At 28.3% G+C, this 6,212-nt stretch overlaps 1 long non-coding RNA gene across 1 annotated transcript; it reads right to left on the bottom strand.

Moving 5' to 3' along the window:
• Positions 1 to 3,378: 3,378 nt before the first annotated feature.
• LOC148233867 (uncharacterized) lies at positions 3,379 to 5,352 on the bottom strand. The gene is made up of 3 exons (XR_015810206.1): positions 5,291 to 5,352; positions 3,544 to 3,602; positions 3,379 to 3,436 (listed from the first exon to the last, which is right to left on the bottom strand). It is a non-coding gene; the product is annotated as an uncharacterized LOC148233867 (long non-coding RNA).
• Between the last annotated feature and the right edge of the window lie 860 nt (positions 5,353 to 6,212).

Raw genomic sequence — 6,212 nt, 5'->3', positions numbered from 1 at the left:
ATAACCGTAAAATTTAAACTATGCATAAAAAATTAACTATAAAACATCTGATCATCGTAAACAGACTTAATGGATATTGCTTCGTGTATAATGCGAGAACTAATACTTCACTAATTATCGTTGCAAAATTAAACGAACTAAAATCGTAAATTTTGCCTCATCGCCCATATTCTCAAATCCCTACAGATAATCACCTTTTTAAGATTAATGACTTATTCTTTCGAAATAAGAAATTCAATAATTAGAGTGATATTGTAAAAGCCCCTTACGGCTTTCAAAAGATCTAAGAATCAAGATTTTTATAAACAAGGGACTCATTAATTGTTAAATAGTTAATAAAAAAAAAAACATTTTTATAAATAGAGCAAGTTATAATTAATAAAATTGTAGTAAAAAATATCATCACTTATCATTTTCCAATATTACATAGTAATATAAATTAATCTGACTTATATAAATACATTTATTGCTTTCGAAAAAAATTCTACATCACTGTATTACTCATATTTAGCTTTTTTGTCTAAACGATACGGGATTTGGTGTGTTTATTTTTTTTAATAAAAGTAGTTTCAGAAACCAATACAAAATTTATAACAACAGCCAAGCTAAAAATTTCTCAATAACCAATAAAAAAAATCTCGGATACTTCTTCACAACTACTGAATGGGGAAGTATGATTATTTTTATCACTCATCATTTAATGAATGATGCTATTTATGATCTAAACATTTTTAAAAATTGCTATTTCACTTTTCATTCAAAACGAAACAGTTAAATTGACTGCGCAGTAAGAAATTTTCGAGTTTTCTTATAAAGTAAACTTATTTGGTACAAATATTAATTGAATGCCTATATACAATGAAATTTTTTCATATAAATAAATCGCAGACGTTAATAGTCTCGCAGTACAAATTTTTAGATTGTTTTATTATAAATGCATAATTTAATGATATCTCAACCAAATTTTTTTCATATTCATTTAATGTTACTCGTAAACTGAAATTCTTATTAGGAATTTTTCCATAAATATTTTGACAGAAGTCATTCGACTTTTTCCATTAAATTGCCGTTTTTTGAGTTTCTCGTGCATACAAGTATAGTCTAAAAATACATACTAAACTAAATTAGGCGTCTTTTATTATCTGTAAGTTCGAAAATGGTCATACCGTCATTAATCATTATTACGTTATAAGTAGTAAACTTTATCTCGACACTGAAGGTCGTTGGTTTTAAGCGTTTTTTTAATAACATGAAATATAATTTCAATTAATAAAAATAATAGTGAAAAATTTAATTAGTGAAACAATACGTTTGCCAGATTTTTGCCATAAAGATTAAATAACTAGATTTCAATGTAAAAATACAAGCTGATCTGTTGTATTGTTATTTTTTTCCAATAAATAAGTTTATCCAGGATGACCAGATGTCCTCCTTTGAAGAGGATTGTCTTCCTTAGAAAATTTTCCCTACTTTGTCCTACTCTAATAAAAAAATCTGAGATGACATTTTTATAGCTCCCGCAGCATCCATAAAAATGACATAAATTTCTAAAATGACATTTTTGTGTCCTCCTTTGATATTTTCAAAATCTGGTCAGCTTACCATACATCCTAGTTATACACATTGGTTCCGGCGTCCCGGCAGGTGTGGCATTTTTTCCTGGTTGTTGTGTAAATGTCCTGAAATACGGTACGCTAGTAGAAGCTGAAAAAGGCCAAATACACATATGATTTGTCACCTGTCATAAGGCGTTGGAGTTGTCAGAATTTGAAAATTAAATACTAATGAAATAAAAATCGCGTCGTGAACCCTAGCTACGTTATTATTATTATAACAATATCGTTTAATCAAATTGATGCACACAAGTACGATACAGTTGGAGGATATCAAATGATTGTGGTGGCTACATGCCGACTCATCAATGAGCTCTAAGGTCATTGAATAAATGTACCTAGGTACTTGCTTCTGATATGAATGCACTTAAAATATAAACATGTGTCTACTAGGAATATAAATATCTAATGTGTCTACTAGGAATATAAATATATAAATATATAAACATCAAGTTCCGTTTTGCAAAACTGGTTCAAAGCGGTAAAATTAGTACAACTTTTGTAAAATCTTAACTTATAAATACATTTTTATATATAAAAAAAGGCATAGTGCATTGCTACATCCACAATTCGAACACAAAAGTGTGAGCAAAGAATTTAATTTAATTTTAGAACATTTTAAGTTGCATGTTATAATTTCTCTTAAGCTAAATATTTAAATTTTAAAACTAGATTTATTAGTCAAGTAAAGCAATATACATAACATAAAAAAAATATATGGGAATGGTGAAACATAGAGAATTATCAAAGATGCCTTTTTCATTTTTGACTGTTTTAAATACAAAATATTATTAATATATGTATTTATAAGAACATAAGTACAGACAGGGTATGCCTAAAATACGTTTTATGTAGTAAATCTTAATGTTTAATTAAAACTATAAAGAAAAGTTTTTAAACATTTTCTGCAAGCAAGTTTGATTATTTATTTGCATATACTTTTATTCAATGGTGATACTCGTCACTGGATATTTTGTATGCATTAAAAGTTTACATTTGAGTATAAATGTTTTTCGAAATTTTCGCATTATAATTCATGAGTTTGGATTTAATTTTTAATGTTTTACCATATTTATCATATTCATATTCACATACATCGCCATTCGTTTGCATATGTAGTGAAAGATTATATTTAGATCTAAATGGATTTATCACATTCAAAATCACAAACATCAATATGATTTTACATTTAGTATAAAATATTGGAGTAACTTCTGAATGCTTAACATTTTTTACATTTAAAGTCACGAAAATCAATATGAGTTTGCATATATCATGATTATATTTTAATGCTTTTTATGATGTACAGTAAAAAAAGCGTTTAGTTCTCTATGCTTTTCCAATTTTTTCACATTCAAAAGCATCTCACCATGAGTTCTAACATGGATTAAAAGTTTGCTTTATATTCTGAATGCTTTTCTGCATTTATATTCACAAGTATGGTCATGAGTTTTCATGTCATGAGAAATTGCATTAAGCTTTGATTGCTTTTTTACATAATTCACATTCAGTCACATAGATCACTATGAATTATTGAACAAGTTGAATGAATGTTTTTCTTCATTTTATACATTGGAATCAAACTCGAATTAACTATTATATTGGTTGTCACTTGTGATGAAACGTCTTTACCGAGTATTCACTTTCAGTATATCTTGTGCGTCTACGTTGTGCATTTCTGAAATCATATAATAAGCAATAATTTGTATATTTTAAAATGAAACAGTTTTATATAAGTATCACTAACCAGTTTTGAAGACATCGTCCACTTCATCTACATATTAATTAACACTGCTATCATTTTCGCATTTTACATCTTCAGACTTAATACAGTAACAACAGTATTTAAGATAACATACGTTTTTTTTTTAGTATTACTATATATATTTATTTACGTTTTTTAAGCATTACTATAAAAATATTTATTTACCTCAATTTTAATCTTTTTAACATAAGCAAATGTTTTTATGTCGTTTTCAATATCAGGTTCTGCAAAAATAAAGAGAATATACAAATGTAAAATTTAACTATTGAAGATAAAGATCAACAAAAAATTTAAGAACTATAAGATAATGTTCATAATTTTAGGAGCAGCGTAAAAACAATGTTTTGTTTCTAACAAATATATCTATCTATCTATATATTGTGTTTCACAGACAAAATCATTTTTGTTTTGCTATATAAGAATTATATGGCTTTCGTGACTATTTTTCATTAACAATTCAAGATACTTGAAAATAAAAATAGTGGCATCCAACTCTCGTCTTTATTATACTTGGAGACACATTGCAAGTTGATGTGTTTTGAGACTGTAAATGTAATGATTACATATGAACTAGGGAACGATTTTAACTGTCTATCAAGGCTTGTTTTAACTCAATTGGTTAAAAAAAAAAAAAAAAATAAAGAAAAATTTCCGAAATACCCTTTTTATTTTTAGTATCCTCTTTTGATATTTTTAAAATCTGGCCACCTTATGTACAATGGTAATATTTTTACTCTTTGAATTTCTATGTTGAGGTGGACTCGACATCGGTTTTTTTACCAGTAGCTCATATGTCGAGGTGGGCTCGACATTTTTGCTGATTTTTAAATAATTTAAATCTATTGTGATATTTTTTTGAATGAAAACATAACAGTTTATAAAGAGACCAACTTCTTATTCCACGACCCGTTTCATTTAACATATCTAATTAATAAAAAAATGATCTGCTTAGGACTGTTCGGCAGTTGCAGCAGGAGCTTGATACAATAGTCTGTGTCGCGACGTATCGCTCAGAACATCATGCATATTTCTGCAGTAATTTGTTCTTATTTGAACGATATTTATGTTTAAATGGTTTTATCATATATATATATTAGTTATTAGTAGGTTTTTTTAAATTTATAGTTTGGAAGAATGTCTCAAGACTAGCAAAAATGAATTAGAATGCAGTGAAGATAATGACTATTATATCTATATTTTAGATAAAGCTTTAAAACCATTAGAAATACCCTAAGAATTGAGATTTTTTAGGGTCGACATAAATATGTTAATTATTTATGTTCTGAATATGGAAGCAATTTGGTTACAGGTATTTCATTCCAGAATGATTTCTTAATAAAATATTTTATTCCCATAAAGGATTTTTTTAAATATTCAAACAATCACAATTAGAATTTGTAGACCAGAACCGCAAAACTTGCAAAGAAAGATAAGAAACTACATATTATTGCGAAACTTGTGCAAAAATATCTGGTTTTCTTTTAAGGGATTGTTTTAAAAAAGTATCATACTAAATTTAAAAAAATACTTTGCCAAATAAATGTGCAATATACATATTAATCATCATAATGCATACCCCCTTTAATATATGTGTATATATCAAAACTTGTTTTTTCCCCTTTGTATTACTTCACACATAATTATTGAAATGGCTTGGAGCTGCTGAAAAACTTTTGAAAATGTTACCTTTGAAACGGAGATAAATATTTAAGGGTCGTGTTTTGAATAATATAATTTGTTTATGTGAGTCTTACATACATTTTAATAAATAAAAATCAGTACACTAACATTTGGGATGGATCTCGTAAATATACGAAGGATAATTAGAAAAAGTGTTATAATTACAACAAATAACGTAAAGAATTACGCAAAGAATTATGTTTCAAAATAATAGAATAGGTTACATTAATACCTGGTTTTAAAATTGTGACAGTGCCATTGTGACCGTTGACAAATAAACGTCAAAATTATAACGGTTATGCGATTTGATTTTTGGTCTAAGCATGTCAGTTGTTGAGCAAGATGTTAAAATAGAACAATTAACCATTTCACCGCGTTTGATGTCTAGGCGTCAAGGCGAACAAGACCCAGGCAAGGATGACGGATCTAGCCGTCATCAAATTTCGAACCTTATTTACAACCGCGCGGAGCTTATTTACATTAGAGCCCTCATATTCGTTCATACCTGTCCGCGCGGATAGCGCTGTGTCTAAACTAGCCATATATCACAGTTGTTTTGTATATGTTGTAAAAAGTTAAAAATATAAGGGTGATCGAATCATTTTAAAATTTAAAACTTAGTTTTTTTCGCCATGCGCGTGTTTATTCTCCCAACGTCCATTAAAAATTGCAGTTAATCGCTTATCAATGTTGTCGTGGGTTAAAGTCTGTAGTCGTTCTCTTAATATTTTGATTTCATTAAAATTCATAATATTTTTTAAATTGACATGTATTTTTCTGGCCCAATTCAAGAGAAAGAAAATGCTCTTACCTGCCCCCCCTTTGAATTTGGTTAGGATTTTTTTGTCAAGTTAGACCGCACACTAAAGTAGAAAGAAACCCTTTTCACTATAAAACGGATACTTTTCAGCAGTAGTGTAATTATAAAAAAATATTGAAACGCTACTCCCCTTTAAGGTAATAAATGAGATATTTGAGTAAAGTACTTGCTTAGAACGATGGCGTCACGCGCCCAAACCAATGGTTATCTATTTCCCACTTCATCGCACCGCTGGTTTGGCTCTAATAGTTACAACGCACTGCTATATAAATACGTTTTAAATTCTCAACAGATTAGTTGCAAACGAACGGTAGCGTGCGAGTATTATTCAGAT

The sequence above is a fragment of the Plectrocnemia conspersa genome, unplaced genomic scaffold, assembly GCF_051122295.1.
Source record: "Plectrocnemia conspersa isolate PC_06_02 unplaced genomic scaffold, ASM5112229v1 ptg000007l, whole genome shotgun sequence".
NCBI lineage: Eukaryota > Metazoa > Arthropoda > Insecta > Trichoptera > Polycentropodidae > Plectrocnemia > Plectrocnemia conspersa.
Note: the sequence above shows the minus strand (reverse complement) of the source record. Positions and strands in the feature narration are given on the sequence as shown.